At 41.8% G+C, this 23176-nt stretch overlaps 1 long non-coding RNA gene across 4 annotated transcripts in view; it reads right to left on the bottom strand.

The window, feature by feature from the left end:
* Positions 1–10652, bottom strand: part of LOC145550010 (uncharacterized) — an 11152-nt gene extending 500 nt beyond the window's left edge. Inside the window, exons 1-6 of one of the 4 annotated variants that reach the window (XR_014085828.1) lie at positions 10488–10652; positions 8375–8476; positions 8164–8292; positions 7116–7326; positions 4207–4470; positions 2468–2773 (exon numbers count right to left, since the gene is read on the bottom strand). This is a non-coding gene — a long non-coding RNA (uncharacterized LOC145550010). Of the gene's footprint in view, positions 1371–1453; positions 1605–2467; positions 2774–4206; positions 4471–7115; positions 7327–8163; positions 8293–8374; positions 8477–10487 lie in introns of those variants that run through there. The other 3 variants (XR_014085829.1, XR_014085831.1, XR_014085830.1) reach the window with 3 other exon arrangements.
* Positions 10653–23176: the final 12524 nt, after the last annotated feature.

The raw sequence follows: 23176 nt of genomic DNA, 5'->3' as shown, positions 1-23176 counted from the left end.
AAAGCAGGGGAATGTGGAGGAGACCAACTTTATCTGAGGCGTTTGCATCTGGTGTGTTTAACCCCGTTGACCCAGAAAATGAAACGGGAAATGTGTTACTCGCCATTTCACCTTCAAATACTGAAACATTTCGCTGTCTTCAAAGCTGTTATTTACTTTTTAAAGCATTTTGTGACAATAAAATACATTGTAGCCAAGCTACTCTTTAAAACACTTCTGCTAACCTGCTAATGCACTAATACAGGAGCTAATTTTTCACTTGGTGATTAAGCATTTTTGCTAACTTTGAAAATGTTTGTCACACTTAAGTTAAATTTTCCTGATAAATCCTAAAACACTTATTTACTTTTTTGTTTTGCAAACTTGTGTGTCTTTGACACATGGTTGAATTTAGTGCTCTAGCATTAGCTTCTGTTGAATAATATGTTATTATAGCGCGTTAGCATTAGCAGAACTAATGTTTACGATTAGTCCTCCAACTCCACCGATGCAAACATGGATGATGAGTGGACTATATCTTTAAATTGGACACAGGATGTTGTATTGATTAGTATAATGCTGGTCTAACTGTGCTAGCACAGCAGCTAGCATTGAATTAACTCACAGCAGAGCGCTTTTAAATCCCTTCATAGAGTTCTGGTTGGTTGCGTCTCCAAACTACTGCTCTCATCTAGATTTTCTCCTCCTCTGTGGATAAATCAACATATAAATATTCATTTTAAAAACTCTTTATTGTGTCGCAGTTGTTTCTATCTCCACACTGCCAGTAATCATCCATATCCACATCTGTGAGCGCCGCTAACTAAAGAGCTAGTTATGTCGGCCCTAAGGCGCTAATCGCAAACATCAGTTCTGCTAATGCTAATGCGCTATTCCAACAGAGTATTCAAGAGGAGCTAATGCTAAAGCGCTAAATTCAACCACGTGTCACAATACAAAAGTTTACAAAACTGTAAAATAAGTTCATCAGGAAACGTGAATTTAGTGCTAACGAAGCTAAACATGTTATTGTTCCTGATTCCTGAGTTCAGCCTTCCAAATGTAGCTCATTCTTGTTGTGCCTTGAATTCAACTTTTTCTTTCATGCTTTTGTCAAATACAAAATGAATAACTAGCTACCAGCCTGAAAACAAAGGTTGTAAAAATGATGATATTTGACCCTTAAATTCTCCTTGACTTTTACTTCCTGCTCTATCTCAGCTTCATGTTTTCATCAGTAACTTTCTCTCTAGATTTACTTGCATTTTTACTCCTCTTCTCTTAGTTTCCTGCCTCCTCCACCTCCTTCTCCTCTGTTTTGCTCCTGGCGTCGCTGATGGAGAAGAGGAGCAACCAGCGCCGTTTTCTTCCTCAGGACTGTCCTCCTCATGCTGAACACAGATGGTTATTATGGAGCTGCACATAAATTGATTATGTTGGAAATTAACTGTTGCTGTCAAAGGCAGCCGCCAACCTGTCCCAGTGTGTCCCTGTGCCCGCTGATGCATAGGATCCAGCTGATGGACCAGATGTTTGCACAGTGCGCCTCTCTTTTTAAGGTCAGCACAAAAGTGGTATGGGGCCTCTCTGATCTCTGTGTCTTTGTACTTTCTGTCAGTGTCCTCCTGACATTTTGAGAGTAAAATTGATGTTTTTGAACATTTTGATTGGATAATGTTGCGATTATGTGACTGATTTCAACACAACTGCGTGTCACTAAATGTTCTTTGTCTGGCAGGTTTTAGAGATGACGGAAAATTCAGATTTTGTTTTGTACCTCCATTTGTCTCTCAACTGTTTCTTAGTAATAATTTAACGTTTTTTATTTTGGTGTCTGGTAAACGAGCCATTTCAAAAACCTCTGGAATGTCACAAATCAGCAGGCACTTCCTGTTACCTAGCAACCGCAGCAGAACTCCGTCCGTTACCTAGCAACCGCAGCAGAACTCCGTCCGTTACCTAGCACCGCAGCAGAACTCCGTCCGTTACCTAGCAACCGCAGCTGATCTCCAGCACGTTTGGTCAGCTGGTTTTACTGCTGGATGTGCTGTACAATGGCTGCTGGAAGTGTTTTGTTGTTGACTTATCACAGTTAGTCAGACATCACCTTTTAAAAATTACACACATGAAACTAGATAATACTTTTTGTTTTTTTTTTAACAAAAATAAGATTTCAGTATTAAAGAAAAATACTTATATTTTTAAGTAATTTACTCCTATTATTGTTGGTTGTGCAGTTGGCGCCACTTCTACTTTTCAAAGATTTAGGGTTGTGTAATTGTGCATCAGTTTTCAGCCATTTTCACATGCGAGTGTAAACGTTGAGTTTGGGGGCGTGGCCAGCAGCAGCTTATTTGGATTTAAAGTGACAGACACCCTAAAACAGCCAATTTTAAAGGACTAAAATCTGATCGTTATGAATTTGGGCCAAAAATGTAACGAACATGTTTTGCTTAGCTCATAAACCCATTCAAGGAAGCATAACGGCTCAGCTTTAATCTTTTACAGAGGTTGGACGCATTTGTGCCAAAAGAGGTTGTAGTTTCCCGGAACACCAGGAGTCTCCAAACATTTTCCCTGACTCGTCTTCCAGCAGACCGTTTCAGGTTGGTGCCGCTGACTGTGAAGGGAAACTCCAGGCCGCGGCCTCGGGGGACGGCAGACCCAATGCCAAGCTCAGCAGAAAGTCAGGTCCTACGAGTGTTCCTACATCGTTTTCCAGGCCTGACCTTGATTCCAGGCCCACTCCTGCATGTTTCCGTATGCATGGCAGCGTTCGCCTGGCTGCCAAACTCTGAGCCAAACAGGGAAGAGAAGCCCCCTGTGATTCACACACACCAGCCAACAGACACATGAGTAAACACACACCAACACGGGCCAAGTCCCATCACGAAGGTTAACGTGCGCCGCACAGAGAAGCTCAGCACAGTTTCATAATCATCTAAAAACCGGAGAAATGAAGAATTTTGATTCTTTTGTTTGCGTTGCGACCTCTCTGTCCTTAAATATTCTGGATTTGGGAAACGTTGGCAAACGTCTGCATTGTCCAGGGAACGCACGCGGAGTTGACCGCTTCAGTAACATCAAAGGACGGATGGAGAAATTTCAAAATAATATGAGCGACTTCATCTGTAACTTTAAGACGGCATGTTTTATCGCTGCTTATTTCATAATTCTTAAAGAGAAATCATGGCTGATTGGATGAATTGGATCAAGTTCTTGTCGGTGTGTCACTTTAAGAAACTGAAGAGAAAGATTTGGTTTATTTTGTTGGTTATAAAAATAAGAAAATGACTCCCCAAGATGCAAGATTTTAATATTTTAGGTATGTGCTATGAAGTCATCTGCAAACTGGGAAGAGACATGGAAATAATTTGGATCGAAAAATCTGTGACCTTTCCTTAATTCTGAAGAAAGTAAACGTTTTCATCACAGAAAAGCAAAATTCAATACGGATTCAGATAGAATGAAAGTCAAAAGTGGAAAATTACGAATCTGACGATGCAAAGCTTTTCTGTCAGTCTACATGTCAGTATGATCTACAACAACAGCTGAGAAAAGCTGAGTTTTGTAGATGTACGATTAGATTAAATCTCCAAATTATCAACAAGTCACATAAAAACAGAGAGAAGGTGTTAGCATTAGCATTAGCATCCTCGGCCACGGATCCTGTCCGGAGTGAGAAGCTCGTTTCCAAAATGTTGGTCACTATGAAACAAAGAAACAAAGGAAGTTGCTTCCTCTGTTTAAATGTCAGGTTAATTCTTTACAGCTTCTGGAAAACTCATTTTTGCTGAATCAAACGTTCAGTTTTGTAATTCTAGCCCTCATCTTCCTCATCATAAAAACAAAATAAAAAACTAGCCTATCTGGGTAGATCTGCAGTTTGACTGTAATCTATTTCTAAAGTCTACGCTCTGAGGATCTCTGTAATTAAGCGTCCAGTTATTTAAGACAAACAGAAAGGCTACATATTTCCTGAAGTTAAATATTTAGAGTCTCTTCCTAAGATTGAGTACATTAAAGATTAAATCCTGCAGGTTTTTATCCTGACGGATCCAAATTTAATCTCACAGAAGGCAGAAAGTAAAACAAATACGTTGTTTTGTGCTTAATTTAGGTTAATTTATGTAATAAAAATTCTCTCAAACTTTAGAATAGATTATGTTACATAAACGTCCAGCCCAGTAAAGATACTCAACAGTCATGTATGAATTGCTTTGTTACCAGAGTATCGATGCATCAGTGAAGGGTTGGTTTTAGACCGTGTGCTGGTCAGCTGAGTCCTCGTCAGGCCAGAGAGGCATAGTGACATGAATATGAATGTCAGCAGGTGATAAACAGAGTGGATTTCTAGGACGTGTGAGTGTTTGCGACACGTACCCCTCACACCCCAGATGTAGGCGAGCTGGGGAGGCTGCCACTCAGCCCGACAGCATCTGAGCAGCTAGCAGCAGTAATTGGCTACAACAGCCTGCATGGAGGAACGAGCTGCACAGGAAAACAAATATAGAGAGATGCATACAGCAAACACAGAAAGTGTTTTTGTTATTCTGTATGTTAGGTGGAAATTAGGTGTTTTTATACGAATATAAAGGTGGATGTTGGTCTGAAACATCTTTTTTCTTTCTGTAAAGAAGGACATGCTACATTTCCTTATGAATAAATAACTCAATTCAAATATATAAATATACTTTATTATTTACTTTATTTATTTTGGCAATGTTTACCACCGAGCCGCTTTTTGGCAATGAGGTCGAGTTTTTGGTGTCTGGAAAACGAGACACTTCAGAAACCTCCAGAATGTAACATCATGCCCCGTTACCTAGCAACCACAGTGAAACTCCACTCCTTGCCTAGCAACCAAAGTGGAGCTCTAACACATTTTGGTCAGCTGGTTTTACCACTGTACAATGGCTGCTGGAAAAGACTATTGTTTTGTTGTTGAGTCACCATCCAGAAACCATTTGCTGCGTCCTTGTCGGTTGTGGATAAAGCAGGAAAGGTCACCTCACATTTCAGATATTTAAAGCAAAAAACTAATCAATAATTATTGATATCAACTGATATGAGACCCTTATTTCAGCTGTGTTGTCCAGCCCAGCTTTTACTTGGGTAAATATGTTTTGGAGACTCTACACACCTCTGGTAGCCACTACCTTGCCTTTCAAAGTCACGTTGAAGTTTACGGTCTTAATGCGACGACATTGGAAAATGTTCCCCGTTTTGTAACCACGTGAGAAAGAAATGCGCATGCTACTTGTTTGCATTCGCAGTAATGCGTGTTTTCATGTTGGTGCGTCCCGAGGAGTTAGCAGATATTTTCCAATGACCGCTCTGTCAGTTCCTCATTGTTCTGGGAAGCTGTTTTCCACTTTGCACGATTAACAACATTATCTGTACCCAGACATGCAGCCAGCTAAGCCCTGGGCCATTGTGTTCCTGTCAGGGGTGAGCGCTCTCGGCGCTGCGTGTCACGTTCGCCCCCCTCGCAGGAGGGACAGGCTTGGCTAAGTCCAGGTGGAACGTGCTGGCATTTAGGCGCCGTCCGCCGCGGGAGGGAACGGGTAAATAGGAGGCAGAGTCGGGGGGAAGTGGCCTACGCAGCAGGCGAGAGGCAGAGAGCAGGTCCGTTTGCCCTGCCTCAGCCCCGGTTCAGGGGTGAGGAGGGGATGGGCTGGGGTCCCTCAGGGGCCACCTTCACGAGCCCCGCGCATCCGCATCCATCTGGCCTGAGAGGACAGCAGCTGTGACAAGTTTGCTTTTAGAAGTCGCCTCACAGTTTGGAGTTCACTGCGCTCACCTCTGAATCATTTCTGAACTTTAATGTGTTGTGATGCTCTGCAAAATGTCAACCGTGGAGCAGATGTTGGCATCGCCTTTTTGGAGGAGTGGATACACCAACAACTTAAACCCCTCAGAAACACTTCATTTAAAGGTGTCCCACTCTGCTTCCTTTAACAGCTTTATACAAAACATGTTCATAACGTTTTGTGCATAAAATTATTCTTAGATAATGAAATGTTAGTTTCATCAGGTCACAATCAGCTGCTTTAGGGCGGCTTGTCACTTTAAATCCAAATAATCTGCTGCTGGCCACGCCCCCCACAACTCAACGTTTACAGTCGCACGTGAAAATGGCTGCAAACAGATGCGCAATAACACAATTGTACATCTTTGAAAAGCAGGAGTGGAGCCTCCAGCACAACCAACAAGAATGCAGCAATTGGTTTCTGGATGGTAACGTGACCAAACGTCTTGGAGCTGAACTTCGGTTGCTAAGTAACGGGCTGGGCTTCTCTGGTATTGCTTGGTAACGACCTGGGCTTCTGTGGCGTTGCTAGGTAACGGGCTGGGCTTCTGTGGCGTTGCTAGGTAACGGGCTGGGCTTCTGTGGCATTGCTAGGTAACAGGCTGGGTTTCTGTTCCGTTGCTAGGTAACGTGCTGGGTTTCTGTGGCGTTGCTAGGTAATGGGCTGGGTTTCTGTGGCGTTGCTAGGTAATGGGCTGGGTTTCTGTGGCGTTGCTAGGTAACGGGCTGGGCTTCTGTGGCGTTGCTAGGTAACGGGCTGGGCTTCTGTGGCATTGCTAGGTAACAGGCTGGGTTTCTGTTCCGTTGCTAGGTAACGTGCTGGGTTTCTGTGGCGTTGCTAGGTAATGGGCTGGGTTTCTGTGGCGTTGCTAGGTAATGGGCTGGGTTTCTGTGGCGTTGCTAGGTAACGGGCTGGGTTTCTGTGGCGTGGCTAGGTAACGGGCTGGGTTTCTGTGGTGTTGCTAGGTAACGGGCTGGGTTTCTGTGGCGTTGCTAGGGGAGGATCCTGCTGATTTGTGACGTTACATTTGGTAGCTTTCTTTTGAAACTTTCTAGTCATTTGCTTTTATCTTATGTTTTATGCGTTTCTGCTGGTTTAAAATATTTGCACAGATTCTTGAGCCTGTTCACTGTGAACTATCAAAGACCCAAAAGCAGCGAAATACGACTTGTTTTCATATTTGCTACCTTAAATATGGATGAAACCCGACTTAATAAACTTAGCAGGGAGGAATAGCCTCCCATATGAGACTGTTGGGTAACTTTGCGTGTTCTGTGATCAGATCATGAGGTCTGCTGTGAAGTAAATGTCGTATTAACATACCATTGACAGACCTTGTGAACCGACGCCCTCCGCCTCCGTTTCTCCTTCCTCCCAGCCTCCGTTAGCGCCGACCCTCTGGCCTCTCCTCTGATGAACTGGACGCATCGCCCCGGTTCTGGGGCCGTCCTCGTCCTCCGCTGCTCTTTACCCCTCTTTCCTACGCCGCATAATTGACTCAGCTGCAGCCTTTGTGATATAATAGCTAGTTTACCTGGCAGGATGACATTTCACAGGCTCTGAGCCGCCATAAGGCTAATTGTTCTAGAGCGAGAAGCGGAGAGCGGGGTGTGCATGTGCAGCTGATGATAAGGAGAGAGCGGTCGCTTCGTTTGTGCTGCTTAGGCCGAGGCAGGGTTAGAAGTGACATTTATCTCACTAAGCCTCAGACCCAGCCGTGGCCCAGCGCAGGCTTCAGGTTTTCTCACTTTCCTTTAAACTCTTCTCCTATTAGCTCATGTAAAAAGGAGCTAATAACTTTTTGCTAACTGTTGAGCTGGTTAAAGGGAACCTATTATGGAAAATTCATATTTTGCATGTTTTTGGAAAAAAACCCATCCAGCCATTTTTGAGTAGTATGATGTAAAACTGACATTTTTTTAGTTTTACATCATGTTTTAATGTTATTCTCTCATCAAAAACATATTTGCAGTGTTGCCTTGATTCTTTCATGCACGTTTGAGAAATTGTTTAATCTCCATGGCAACCATTCAGCTGTGCTAAATGCCTGGGTGGCTGTAGCCCCGCCTTTGAGATGCAGCTCCTCCCCCACTCAGCTCCTTCAGACTAGCCTGCAGTAATTAGCAAACATCTGGTGGAGCTGCTGAGCTCATTATAAGGTTATATATACGGTTATATGTTGGGTTTGTTGTAAAGCTCTTTGGTCAGCAGAGACTTTGGTAAATGTGCTACATAAATAAACTTTGAATTGAATGCCCGTTACCTAGCAACCCAAACTGAGCTCCAGCACGTTTGGTCAGCTGGTTTTACAGTGGTATGAGCTGTACAATGACTGCTGGAAAAGACAATGCTTTGTTGATGACATACTTACACATACGGTCTTGTTGGTTGTGCAGGAGACTCCATTTCTGCTTTTCAAAGATGTACGGTTGTATAATTGCACATCTGTTTGCATCCTTTTTTACTTGTTGAGTTGTGGGCGTGGCCAGCAGCGTCTTATCTGGATTTAAAGTGACAGGACGAATGATTTGTGCAAAAAATGTAATGAACATGTTTTGTATAGGCCAAAGATCAATCCTAACCTTTAAGTCAAATGGTCGACTTGCTCTGGATGTCTCTGGGCCTTCATCAAGCCAGTGGATCTTTTATCACCATGGTTGAACAAGGAGAGAAGGCATAAATATCTGTATTTGGAGAGGAAAGGCAGGTGGTTTGCGGTGATGTAATCAGACGTGTTGTTTCTGGTTGCTCAGTGCCGTTTGCCCCGTCCATCTGTCATTTTAAAAATGAATGTATGGCTGCGTCCATTTGTTCAAGCAAATGTCACCCACCAAATAAGGAGCTGCTGCTTTAACGAACATCACAGCACAGATCACAGCAGCGAACAAACAGACAACCATCTCTGCTTTCAGTTTGAGTGACTAGTAGAGATGAGAGGATAGAGATTAGCCTTTAAAACACATTTTCTCTTTGATTAAAAACCTCTTCTCACCAATGGTTTTAATGGAATTATAATGAGAAAATGATTGCACACATGAAGTATTTGAACCGTAGTTATCCAGTTCATTTCAGTTTGGGATGTTTTTTGCTCTTTGTGGGGAAAAATCAGATGAAAGAGCAAAAAGGTTTAGCACACTTTGCTTCATCTAAGCTAAGTGTGCTAAGCTAATTATTTTGCTGTTTTGTAAATTTTCAGTTGAATAAAGTTTGACACCTGTGTCATTCTTCAAGCAGTTATATGTTTACGTTCATGCTCTTATTTTGAAGTTGTGAAGACGGTTTCCTCTCCTCACCTTCTGTCGTTTTTGTTCAGCAAATTGCAAGCATGTAAGAAGCGAATCAAAGCACCAAAAAGAAAAAGAAAAGGCTTAGGAACTATTAGGGTTGTTAATAAAACAAATATAATCAATAATTCACATGTGAATTGATTTGAGAGTCTGCTCACGTTCTCCTTTTGACATATGGCGGATGTCAACATGGATGCATTTAGCGCTTTAGCATTAGCTTCTGCTAAATACCGTACATTACCAATGTTTGTTCATCTAATTAATAACAACCAAACGCAACCAGAATGGTTTTGGTTCATGATTGGTGCAGTAGGGTCAGCGCTGCACTAAAAAACAAAACAAACAAACAAAAAAATACACCAGTCAATTATGCAAACTTTCATCGCTGCTGCTTAAAGTTTGCTGCTAATATTTTGGAAAGACTAAATAGTTTAATCTACGTTAAAAACACACGGTTGTTGTTTAGTTTGCGTTTGGACTGACAGTGACAAGCGTGTGACGAATGTTTCAATCGCAACCAGTCGATGTTCTATTCCTGTTTCCTCTTCAAAGCTTCACTCCGGTTCCTAGCAAGACTTCATCTGACAGCATCATGGCTGACATGCAGTCGCTTAACTCTGACAATCCTCCTTTTCTATGCCGGCTGAGAACATGCTCAGAGAACAGAAACCTGTCACTGACGGGCTTTGTATCGATTGTGTCTGACAGTAACGCAGCCCGTCTGCAGGTTAAGATGGAGGGACAAATACAGAGAGCGGAGAGCAGCTGCTCAGGAGTGCAAGAAGATTCATTTCATAATAACCACATGCTGCTATTGATCCCAGATTCAAAGGGGAGGCATTGATTTGATTGAACAGTCATTACGCTGTTGCTCTCAGCATCTTTAATATAATCAGACTAAAAGCATCGCTAATGTTATCGGATTTTGTTTTGATAGAAAAACTGACTGTCGTTTGTATAAAACAAATCGAGCACCAGAGAAAACGATCTCTTATTTTAGTTTTATTTTAGCCATTACAGACTGAAATTATTAACAAGTACGTGTAAATAATATAATTTTTTTACAGTAAATTACTTTTAAAATATTTGTACATAATCGGTTTGACTGGTGACCAAAACTGCAACATTTGTTACATTTCAGCTGCTGAGGTTCTTTTTCTCTCTGCACCAAATCAATTCACATGTGAATTGAGCAACCTGTTCCTCTCCTCGCCTGTGGGGGCGCTGCACCTTCCACTGAAGGAACACATGAAAACCTCTGAAGAAGAGTGCAACTTCCCTAAACAAAAATGGACTAGAGTCATGTTTTAGCAGGTGTAGGACTCCTTTTTAGTCTTTGGCTAAAGACCACAAGCCTTTTTTCCCCGTTAGCGCTAGACTAGCTAGAGTTTGTTTTGGTTGTATTTACCCAGAATGCCCTGCGCTGTAGTCCACTTCCTGCTTTTGGAGTGATCGCCGGTCTGTTTGTCGTTCACATATGCATTCAAACCGAACCAAAGTTCACTTCAACCTGAAATGGATAACAATCCAACAGTGTCCATTTTTATGCTTTTAATATCAGGTTTTTGTACAAAATGTTCACTTTCTACCTAAAATATAGTGTCTAAGTGGAATGATGAGGAGATAAATAATGACTGACTGCATGTTATTGGTCATAGCTGTATTGAAATTATGGAAACACTTTTTTCACATCGTCCAGTCAACAGCCGGACGCTGCCACCGGCGCAAACCAGGAGGAAGACGACAGGAAGTAGTTGAAAATGGTGCCATGTTTTTGTTTTTTACATCTTGTTGTTCATGATGCGACTTGTGCTGTGAAAAATGTGCTGCCATTGCAGTTTTGAGAAACAAACCAATTTTAATACAACCATGAAAACCTTTTATCGAAAAACAAGTTTTTTTCAAAATTTATGCATATTTATTAAGCAAATTTATTTTTGAAATATCAAATTGTGCAATTACACAGTCAATGAAAACACTTTTATCGCCTCACGCGAGTCATGTGACCAACAACAGGATATGACTACTGGTGGAAAAGTCGAAGAAGATGACAGGAAGTGGTCGCAGGATGATGGCGTGGAACTCTTTTGAATTTACTGTGAACTTACCGAGTGAAAAAAACGTAATTATGAAATTCAGTTTTTTCGACATCAACAGAAAGGCAGCAGAGTTTTGTGCCCCTTTGTAATGGAAACGCAGGTTGTGTGTCACGCAGTGGTGGAGAAAGTACTCAAAAAATTTACTTAAGTAAAAGTCAAAGTACCACATTAACATTTTACTTAAGTAAAAGTAAAAAAGTACTGGTTTTTAAAAATACTTAAGTATTAAAAGTAAAAGTACTTGCTGAATATATTACCTAATCGCTAATATCATTAAGTGTACTGATCGTATGATCATATGCCACAGATAAAGCATGTTTTTATTGCGTTTACTCTGTAACATAGTTTAGACTTAGATATATGATTCTATGCATCATAATTTCAGGGATGGAAACATCTCCTGTCCTAACATAACATGAACTTCACTTTTTTTGCCACACATTTATTTTGAAAGAAATCCAACTGGTAGAGGAGGACATGGAACCAAGGAGCCTCGTAGCAGAGTTGTAGTCTAGACCACCGAACCCAAGACCAAACCAAAACCAGCACCCCGCGCTACATGACAATAAAATTTAGTGCACCTATCAAAACTGCTTCTCAAATTGATCTGAAAGATTCACTTTCCCACCTAGATATTAAATACTTAGAGCTGAAATAAATTTAACCAGTATCAATTCAAACTCTTCTTCATTCTGTTTTGCTTTCATCTCTGTGCCACAATACACAGAGGTCTCCTGCCATCCCTAAAGAAATAACGCCCTGTGCGATTGCCCATATTGCCAATGTCAGAAATAATAATTGTCTGCACCATTAAACATAGCAATTAACAACGCTCAACTATGAACACTGTCCAAGGCCCAATAAGCAAGAAGTAACCAAACATGAGGAGCACCGTGACTGTTCTCATCCTCCCTCCTGCTGCAACGTCTGCCACCATGACAGGTGACGAAAACAAAGAGTAATGAGCATGCTCTGTGTTCCTACGTTCTTGTTTTATTTATTCGCCAATTAAATATAAAGATATTTTAATGAAATAAAATAGCTACTGCAGTGTATGCAGAGCATTACAAGAACAAAGAACGGCTCTCACTGAGGCTTCAGCACTATAGGACTTGGTCAAGATCCGTCCAGAAGAATCGGATCGTCCATGAATGTCATATTACAATATTGCACTTTGGTCACAGCGTCGTCCCATATATGCGACGTGTCAGTCATCGCAGATGCAACATGTGTCTCAGTCAATACAGCTAGCTTTGCTAGCATCACGTCCACGGAGCTTACCTTTCTTTAAGCTTTCCTTCCAAGTGACGTTAAAAATTGGACCAAGTCCCACCGACTGTGAAAGCGAAGCGCTGCTGATTTTACATGTCGCCATATTTTATGATTTATGCAGCGCTATTATATTACTGCCGCTCAGAGGAAACCACTGCGCATGTCTTGGAGCTCCGCGTGCGAGTAAAGGGGGAGCCGATGGGTGACAACAGACACTAAGTCACGTTATTGCTCGGATTTTACGGCGCCATCTTAAGTCCCTGAACTTCACATTTTAACGGACAAAAAGAGCAACGAGACTTGGATGTAACGAGTAACGCGACAGTTTTGTAGAAATGTAGTGAAGTAGAAAGTACAGATACTTACTGTAAAATGTAGTGGAGTAAAAGTAGAAAGTATCCATTATTAAATCTACTTAAGTAAAGTACAGATACACGAAAATTGTACTTAAGTACAGTAACAAAGTACTTGTACTTCGTTACTTCCCACCACTGGTGTCACGGCAGTTAAAGCCCCACAAACACAAATACTGCTCTGGAAAAACATTCAGGTCCGTTTGTCCTACAGGAAACTCATCACAATCATTAACAATATAAGTGCCCACCTCTATTGCTAGGTAACGGGTGGAATCCCCCTGCGGTTGCTAGGTAACGGGTGGAATCTCCCCCGCGGTTGCTAGGTAACGGCGCAGTGCCTGGTGATTTGTGACGTTAGATTCAGAAGTTTTTTTGAAACGGATCGTTTTCCGACTCCAGCGACTTTACAGTGATTTGTTTTGATTTTGTATTTTTCTTTCTGCGTTTCTGCTGGTTTCAATGTAAAAACACAGATTCTTACTAGATATTTTTGGTCTTCCTACACTTAAAATAAAACAAAACTAACTTATAACTGACTTTTCAGCAGCACGCAGGAGCTTTTTAAAGTCGATTACTTAATGTTTCTGAAATCTGCTATATAAATAAACTCGAACCAGTCAACAAACGTTTGAATCAGAAAAGCCCACCTCTGCTTCTGTGATGCAGTTTCTCTAAATATCCGTCGCAGTAGCAACAACTACGTGAAATGAAATGCAACCTGCGACGCAGAGAGAAATGAAATATTTAAACGTTGGCAGGTTTGGAGGAGACAAGTTCGCCTGCCTCTGTGTTGAACAGACTGTGGGATGTCACTGCAGCGTCGCTGGGCTTCTTCTCCTCTGTTCCTGTCAAAAAACCCACAGGCCCACCCATCCAAGATGGCCTCTCTTCTTCCCACTTAGAGAAATAGATGGAGTGTTTAAGTGTTTTTGTCGAGTCAAATGGCACCAGGCAGATGACTGCATGCCATTACCATAATTTACCCTGATGCAGGCTGTCAGGGTGTGTGATTAGCAGGTCTGCTTCCTGCCCTGCGGAGCTTCAAGCGGCTTACAGGCAGGTGTAGAAATCCACAGTCGCACCGAGACGCTCGGCGGCGGTTCAGGTTGTTGTCTTAGTTTGACAAAGTTTTGTTTGTCGCCTGCCACAGCTTGTCAGCACTAAACTTAGTTTGGTTTTCTGCTCTCCGCTGACAGCTGAGGGGTGCTGAGTGGCACTCGTTCTTCTCTGTGTCTGTCTGTCCATCCCCACCTGTCTCTCTCTGCCAAAGCTTTCAGGAGCTTCCCGCACAAATCTGTCAGGCAGATGGGGGGCTGGCTTTTTACATGTCACTTGAGGGACGCCCAGGCAACACAATCTGCGGCCCACAATGCAGCGTGTTTGAACCCTGCGAAATCCAAACAGAGAATCGATGCGGCGACATGCACAGAGCAGATTCTCTGAAGAATGCCTCCATCTCTGCCTGTCTGTGCCTACCTTCTGCCGGGCTCCTTTAGAAGAACTCTGCATCTTTTATTTATCCCTCGAAATAAGGCTGGACTCTGACAAGAGCATAGGCTGCACACAAACACACATACACGCGCACAAATGGGCCTCCTTCTGTTACGGAAAAAAAGTCTGCAATTATGGAGAGAGAGGGGAGGGACAGTTGGGATTTGCATATGTCGTTGAGAGAAGAAACTACATCTCCCACAAGGCCCGGCGGTGGAAATGAACCAGCTGTCCATGGTTTGTAGATCAGATCCCATCCTCTTGATTACGAAATCACAGAATAATAAGGACCAAAAAGTTGTGGGCCACGCTGTTTGTTCCTCCTTTGTTGTTCCCTAGAACAGAAGTTATTTTGCTTCCGCTGCCTCCGAGCTGTTCGCCATGTGCCAATGTTTGGTGCACTGTGCTCCACTTGTTCTCCTTCTCACACAGAAAAATCAGAAGGCTCCAGCCCTGCCCCTCCAAAGCTGTCATGTGAACTCCCGCCTTTTGTTTAATTTACATTTTGGAGGCGCAGCCCATCAATTCCCCCTCTTCCTGCTGCCCCCTGCCAACACCACACCAACTGGCTCCATCCAAAATGCTCAGTTCAAACTAATTAGTGACATTTGGCCATTTGTGAAACTTTTTCCTCTCCAAACTCGGCTCTGTCAAGCATGGCCTTACAGCTCACAAAGTCATGCAGCCATTTTCATCAGGGTAATGCGTCACCAGCTAGCTGAGACCAAATGACATTTATTCTTCTTCTGAAGTCTGGATTGTAGCGGTCGCTACAGGGAGCAAAACCAGACATTTTCTTGTATGATGATGTTTAATGTTTGGCTCCGTACGCTGCCACCTACTGGACAATCCAATACTGACATCTTACCGCCTAATTCTGCTGCCATTATGCAAACAATTAATTTGTTGGTTTTGCTCTCAAATAGGAGAGAATAGTAAAGTTTTGGGAACTACAGTGCAAAAGGAATCGATCACAAGGTTTTGGGTTAATTGCATCCTCACATTAAATAAAATAATTGTTTATGGATGCATTGCAGTGTGACGTCACATGTGCAAAATCTCATCGCGCAGCTGCTTACTGGCTAGCCGACGATGACTAGCTTCGGTTTTAGCTTTCAAGCTGTCAACCTAAGTTGTTAAAATCTTGAATGTATTTGTGATTCATAAAAGAAAAAGTGCTAATAATCGTCAACAATCCGACAACTACGGTAGATAAAAAGGTTAGTAAAGGTCAGCTACAGAGAGAGAAGTTATGTCAGTTATGCTGCTAGCTTGACTTTGACAATCGTAACATGTAGCTCTGCTGCAGAATTTGGTGTTTCAGTTCAGTTTGAAAATAAAAATGGCGACCCACATCTCTGACAGATCATCAGCAGAGAAGGTGTTTAAATTAGCTGAACAACCATTGTTGTTAGCTTAGCTAATAGCAGCGGTAGCTAATATACCACAGTAGTCACTTATTAATAATTGCAAAATAAACATCAAGCCTGAATTTATAATACTTTTAACGCACTGAATGATCTGTGCTTTGACTGGGAAATGTTTTCTTTGTCTTAATACATTAGTGGAGCTGTTGTCAGTCAGTTGCTATGGCAACGGGTTAGTGCGTAGTGCAGCTAACACAGAGTGAGATAAAAGAAGAATATGAGTGGTTTTAAATTGTTTATCAATGCTTTTTCTGCGTTATTTTACCCTTTGCTTTAGCAAACTGCGCTAAATTAATACATCAAGGTTTCATTTTGCTAGCAGGATTGTTCTAGCGCTGTAAACGTGTGAAAACTGTAACATGCAGATCTGCATGTCGCTGTGTGAATGGAAGGATATTCTCCTCCCTTAAAGAGCTTTAGGTTTAAATTTACTGTCGCACAAAGGAATCGTATGAATTTGGGTATTTACCCTGTAACTTGGGGACATTTAGCATAACTGGATCCAAGTCTGACTGCAAAATGCCTCCAATGTTTTTACGTTGATTTAGATTTTACTCAGTAGAATTTTAAACAAGTCAGTGATGAGTTTCAAAGTCTAAAGACTCTGGAAACAGTTGATAAATACAGATTTTCAAAGAAACTTTTTAGACATGAGACTGAAAACAAGAGGTTATCATAATTTATGCATGAAAATGAATATAAGACTTTATTATCTGCATAATGCAGTGCGAACATAGCTTAACAAATTTACCTTTCACAAGTTTTGCGTCTGTGAACATCTGCTGTTAGCAAATGTAAAGGTTAGCTGTTGTCACTGGGGTGCCGTTCATCATAAAGACGGATAAAAGTAGATCTCACTAAACATCTGTGGGGTCAAAAATAAACAAATTATGTGACAAGATCACGTAAAGACTGATAATACGAAATATAGACGTGTGAACTGAGCAGGGATGGAGATAAAATACAAACTGTGATGTTTTTTAAATGCAGGAACTGAACTATTAATTTAGTTGGTTCATAAATCAATATTGGGGCTGCACAGTGGCACAGTTGGTAGAGCTGTTGCCTTGCAGCAAGAAGGTTCTGGGTTCGATTCCCGGTCTTTCTGCATGGAGTCTCCATGTTCTCCCTGTGCATGGTGGGTTTTCTCCAGGTACTCCGGTTTCCTCCCACAGTCCAAAAACATGACTGTCAGGTTAATTGACCTCTCCAAATTGCCCCTAGGTGTGAGTGTGTGTGTGCATGGTTGTGTGTCCTGTGTGTCTCTGTGTTGCCCTGCGACAGACTGGCAACCTGTCCAGGTGACCCCGCCTCTCGCCCGAAACGTTAGCTGGAGAGGAACCAGCACCCCTCCCGACCCCAGAGGGACAAGGGTGAAAGAAGATGGATGGATAAATCAATATTGCTGCTAATAAAAGAAAAGGAAAAAGGAAGTAAACTCTGGATCGTGTGACTAAAGATTCCTTTAGTTCTAGAACAGGAAATAAAACATTTATTTACAGTAAGTACCAGTAATTTAAAGTGGTGCTAATAAATTTACTTTAGTTTTTATGTTTTACTTAAGAGTTGCTACACAGAGTCATAAAATTAAAATTTCTCATTTAATTTATCCCCAATACCGTTTTATAAAAATCAGGATTCTGAAACTTTTAAAATCCTCAAGAGCCGATTTTGCTCTCAGTTCAGCGAAATACTCATCTAGAGCCACACGTTTCATGATCTTGTTATTTTTGATGAATATTTACATTTTATCTCTATTTTTTGGTTTCAAAAGAGACAAAATATTAAAGAAAAATAATAAAAAAGTTTCCCATAACTTCTGGGAGAATTTATTACCCAGCAGAATTTGTTGTTTTTGCTGTTTTGTTTATTAATTTTGAATATTTAAAATCTCTTCCAGCTCCAGTTAAAGTGTAATGGTCTTTATGAAAGTTTTTTGCTTTATTTTGTCATTATTTTACCTTCTGGGACGACAGGCCTGTTAGTATCGTTTTGTTTTGGATTTCTAGTTGTGTTTAGTGATTTATTGAAGTGGTTTGCACTGTAAAAAGCACCTAGTTATGACCAGAGGCAGGTGAAGTAGAGAAAAATGTAATCAAGTAGCAATAGCACAACGTCAACATATTTTTACTGAAGTAAAAGTAAAAGTAAAAAGAATCCATCCAAGAAATTATTCAAGAGTAAAAAAGTATTTGGTAAAAAATCAACTTTTAATCATTTAATATTTATAAGTTACATCATTAAACAGGCCAAAATATATAATTAAGTGAAAATTTTGGTATTTTAAGGATGAAAATGACAATAATTCATTTAACAAAAAGTAATAAAACCAAACAAAAGACAGTTTTTCCAAATGAATTTCTTTAAATAAAAAACAAATGAAACTTTAACACCTGCAGGTTTCTGTCTGGTTTTAGTTGAAACATGTTTGTTTTTCATTTAGTGGGTAGAAAATCCAGAAATTTTACTCAAGTAAGAGCAGAAATACTTCACAGTAAAATTACTCAAACTGCAGTGCAGTAATAAATACAGAACATTTAATGTAACTATTCTGATCCAAACTGACCAGAAATGAGCAACATCCAGTTCAATCAGGCTGTTTTTTCCAGGAATCTATAAAATGTGGAAAGTTTCTGCCAAACTTTCTTGCATTACGGCTGAAAACCAAGTCGGTAAGAAAGGGAGGGCTGCAGGTGAAGAGAGGTAAAAAGCTGACAACGTCAATGTGGAACCAGCAGAAGATGGCAGCCTGGCAGTCACTCAAATCCTGCACCTGCACTTTGATAAAACAGGCTCTCCAGCGAGCCTCTCTTTGTTTCTCCTGCCTTTCCATGTGCTGTGGCTCGGGGCGCTGTCATTTTCTGCAGCTTTTCTCCTCGCTCTGCACTCTGTGTGTGCGCTAATTGCGGCCATCCTCTGAGAAAGCGAAGGCAGAACGATGGAGGAACTGAGAACAGACGAGCCAGCGTCTCTGCTGGAGTTACAGACACCTGGTCTGCCTGAAGGGCAAGAAGAAGAGGAAGGTAGATGCTTCCTCCTCCTCCTCCTCCTCTCACTTTCAGTTTGACCTTTCTCGCTCCCTCACTGATGCTCCTCCATCTTGGAGAAAACAGCTGCTGTACAGCTTTCTGCAGAGGCGGCCCGGGTTTCCAGCCCGGCCCAGATCATCCATCAGAACTCACTGACTGCTGGTTTCATGGATGGAAGCTGAACTTTGGAAGTCAGTCGCTTCAGAACAGTTTCACTCCAAAAGTTGCACCACTTAAAGGGCAATTCTGTCATTTATTTGAATAACAAATATGCAGAAAACTGAAGGTTTGAAACACTTTGACATGTTTTCATGAATGTCATTCATGACACTTTAAACACAAAGTTGCATTAAAACTTTCATTAAAAGTGTCAACTTTGCATTTTTTGGCAAATATTTTAAAAGCAAAGTTGCATTAAAAGTGTCTGTATTTACAGAATGACTCTTGCTAACAAACAGTCATGAAGCTCCTTCATATTTATGACAGTGTTGGTCAGTTTTATGCACTGACCTTCAAATAAAGTGTTTCTGGAAACTCTAATCGTCCCGTAAACGTTTAAACGTTTGTTAAATTTCCAGCTGCTGCGTTTCTCCTGCACACAGCACTAAAGCTGCGTTTCCACCAGCCATATAACTGGTATAAAAGTATAAAAATAAGCCAATTAAAAAAATAAAAACACTTTTATTTTTGTAAAACTGCAACAGAAACAATCCTGAGTCACATGATCAACAGGATGTTACTGCTGGCGAAAATGACAAAGACAGGAAGTGGTCAGAGGATCACAGCTCTCACAGTCCATAAAGAGTTTTGTGTCCAACATGTTGAAGCCATAATTCCTCTGTAAAATTGCAGATTACAAAAGTCGTTTACCTTCAACGCGACGTCTCCTCTGATTGGCCGAAAGATGAGCGCCAGCTCCATCACTGAATTATGATTATATATTGTTTGTTTACATCTGGGGGCTGCACAGTGGTGCAGTTGGTAGAGCTGTTGCCTTTCAGCAAGAAGGTTCTGGGTTCGATTCCCGGCCTGGGGTCTTTCTGCATGGAGTCTCCATGTTCTCCCTGTGCATGGTGGGTTTTCTCCAGGTACTCCGGTTTCCTCCCACAGTCCAAAAACATGACTGTCAGGTTAATTGGCCTCTCCAAATTGTCCCTAGGTGTGAGTGTGTGTGTGCATGGTTGTGTGTCTCTGTGTTGCCCTGCGACAGACTGGCCACCTGTCCAGGTGACCCCGCCTCTCGCCCGAAACGTTGGCTGGAGAGGCACCAGCACCTCCCAAACCACTGAGGGAAAAAGGGTGCAAGAAAATGGATGGATGTTTACATCCGTTGCTGCTCTGATTTTTTATAACAAACTTATTCATTTAATGGAAATACTAGAATTACAAAATTATGTTTGATGATTTATCATCACGACAGACCAATCTGCACTCTTACATTTGTTTTAATCTTTATGTTTAACTTGAGATATTGTCTGGAAAAAATCTGAAAAATTTAATTTCTCCTTAAATTTATCCACTCAAGATTTTATAAAATCCTAAAAAGCCAATTTTGCTTTCAGTTGAGCAAAATAAAACCAATTCAGAGCCACAAATGTCACATGATCGGATTTTTTGGTGAATATCTGCATTTTATTTCTATGTTTACGTTTTTAGAGAGACAGAATATTAAAAATGATCAAAAAGTCTCCAGTTTGTTTTAATCTTGACGTTTTTTCATTTCACAATTGCTGCATATTGTCTGGAAAAATCTGGAAATAATTTAACAAGCTTTGGAAAATGTAAAACTTGTTATTGTGGCAGGCCTCGTTACAGCAACCTTTCATTTCTATTGGGATCAATTTTTAAATGCAATTTAGATATAATCCTTGATTGCAGGTAATGTTGTAACTGAATCTCTTTGGATCGCTGGTAAATAATGTTTAGTGATTTTAAGAGTTTGCTTCCTTCTGGCTCCAGCTTCATGTTTTATCACCATTTCGTCACATTAAACCTCAGTGAATGTAAAATAAGGCGAGTCTGATCCGTTCTGAGGATGCAGCGCAGCATGTTGCCACTGTGTGGTTCTGAAGAACCGCTCCCTGGGTTTCTGACTTTCACCATGGGCTCTGTGGCCATATGCGCACATGGAGGAAGAGTGATGAAAAAGTTGCCCGTTTTCATATTCAAGTCTGACATATTGAGGAATGGAAAGATGCTCGTGGAGAGCTTGTGGGCAAAGACAGTGACATACGGACTCGGCTTCGCTCTCTCTCTGATACACATGCGCACACAACTCTTGGTCAGCAGCACAGATGAGTTCTGGGAAAACAAGCAGCTGCAGGAGGAGGAAAAGACCATAAGGCTGGACGGCTTGCCAAATTTCATCATCTATTATGGATTGCCTGCAATGCACACACTACTGCAACCAGAGCCATCTCTCAGATTCACATGAAATCACAAATTTGAGTGCACTCACATGCATTTCACATGCATACATTTGCATATACAAATGGCGCTTTGCTTCAAAGTCCGACGTTTTATGAAGATGCACAACCTGAAAGGTGAAATGTCAGCAGACTGGACTGGACCGGACCGGACCGGACCGATGCTTCATTTCAGGCTCCAAAAGAGTAAAGATATAAAGAAACTGCAAAGCTGAACACAGAGTGACGGTTTTTAAACTAAATTAGGTTTTATCACCACTGTGGAAAATAAAAAAACAATCATCCACTGTCACATACCTGCACTACCACTGCATTTCCATTGATCAAAAAATTATGCAATTTGACATTTAAAAAATGTCAAATTTCGGAAAAGGGTAGAGTGCCCTCTCCGGGTCAGGGGGGTCGTCCTGCCTCAAGTGGAGGAGTTTCAGTATCTGGGGATCTTGTTCACGAATGAGGGAAGAAGGGAGCGGGAGATCGACAGGCGGATTGGGGCAGCGTCTGCCGTAAAGCAGGCGTTGTACCGGTCCGTCGTGGTGAAGAGAGAGCTGAGCCAAAAAGCGAAGCTCTCGATTTACCGGTCGATCTACGTTCCCACCCTCATCTATGGTCATGAGCTTTGGGTCATGACCGAAAGAACGAGATCACGGGTACAAGCGGCCGAAATGGGTTTCCTCCTCCGCAGGGTGGCTGGGCTCTCCCTTAGAGAGAGAAGCTCGGTCATCCGGGAGGGACTCAGAGTAGAGCCGCTGCTCCTCCACGTCGAGAGGAGCCAGTTGAGGCTCGGGCATCTGGTCAGGATGCCTCCTGGACGCCTCCCTGGTGAGGAGTTCCGGGCACATCCCACCGGGAGGAGGGGAGACCCAGGACACGCTGGAGGGACTATGTCTCTCGGCTGGCCTGGGAACGCTTTGGGATTCCTGGAGGAGCTGGAAGAGGCTGGGGAGGGAAGTCTGGGCCTCCCTTCTGAAGCTGCTGCCCCCGCGACCCGACCCCGGATAAGCGGAAGAAGATGGATGGATGGATGGATGGATGGATGGATGGATGGATGGATGGATGGATGGATGGATGGATGGATGGATGGATGGATGGATGGATGGATGGATGGACATTTAAAAAAATAAATAGAGGAAAACATGCCAATTTAAAAAGACTCACGTTTCCATTATGGTTTTTCATTTATGTAGAAATTGTTTTGTTTTGCAAAACAGCCGTAGAAACATTATTTTGCGTCATGTAATCCACAACAGGATGTTACTACTGCCAGAAACAACAAAGAAGACAGGAAGTGGCAGGAGGATGACGGCTCAGCGTGAACTTGACTCATAATGTGAACAAACTTATCCACATGTGATTTTAATCCCGTTATTTAAATGGAAACGCTGCAAAACACCAAAACTCTGTTTCTTCCACACTAGCAGAAAATTGTTAATGTTGATTATTTGTTTTTTGTTTTTGTTTTTTAAAGAAATGCAGCCAGTTTGGCACGTGGGGTTTTTCTACCACCCAGTGCTCACAGTAACTGCTGGCTTGTTGCGTGAGCGATTCCATTCTCTACTTTAAAGAAAACACCACATTGGTGAAATTGTGCCTTTTTCAGCTACTAATAATCCCTAAAGTTATGAAAGTAATGCAGGGAAAACATTTATTTTTTCTGATATCAACATCAACCTCCTGGTTTTTTTCCCCTCATCTTTCATTTTGTCTACAAAAGAGGTTGAAATCTAGTTTTTTCTGGTTTTATTAAAATAGAAACATGTTTCTGAGGCCAATCAATGGGTTGAAGCTCACCAGCTTATGCAACGATTGTCTAGCAGGGTGTGGCATGAACTGAATTACACACAGCACATGAAGAAAGTGCTGCTGGCTGCAGGGCAGAGAGCTGAAAAGCTGCTGGGACTCCTGTTGTTGTTGTTGGTGTTGTTGAAATATGCAGCAGGTCACATCAGTGGACGGATTTTATGCAGAGGAACATGACAGAGTTCAGAGTTTTTACT

The sequence above is a fragment of the Poecilia reticulata genome, chromosome 22, assembly GCF_904066995.2.
Source record: "Poecilia reticulata chromosome 22, P_reticulata-male-v2, whole genome shotgun sequence".
Lineage (NCBI taxonomy): Eukaryota > Metazoa > Chordata > Actinopteri > Cyprinodontiformes > Poeciliidae > Poecilia > Poecilia reticulata.
The sequence above is the reverse complement of the archived record's forward strand: the minus strand, read 5'-3'. Positions and strand labels throughout refer to the sequence as shown.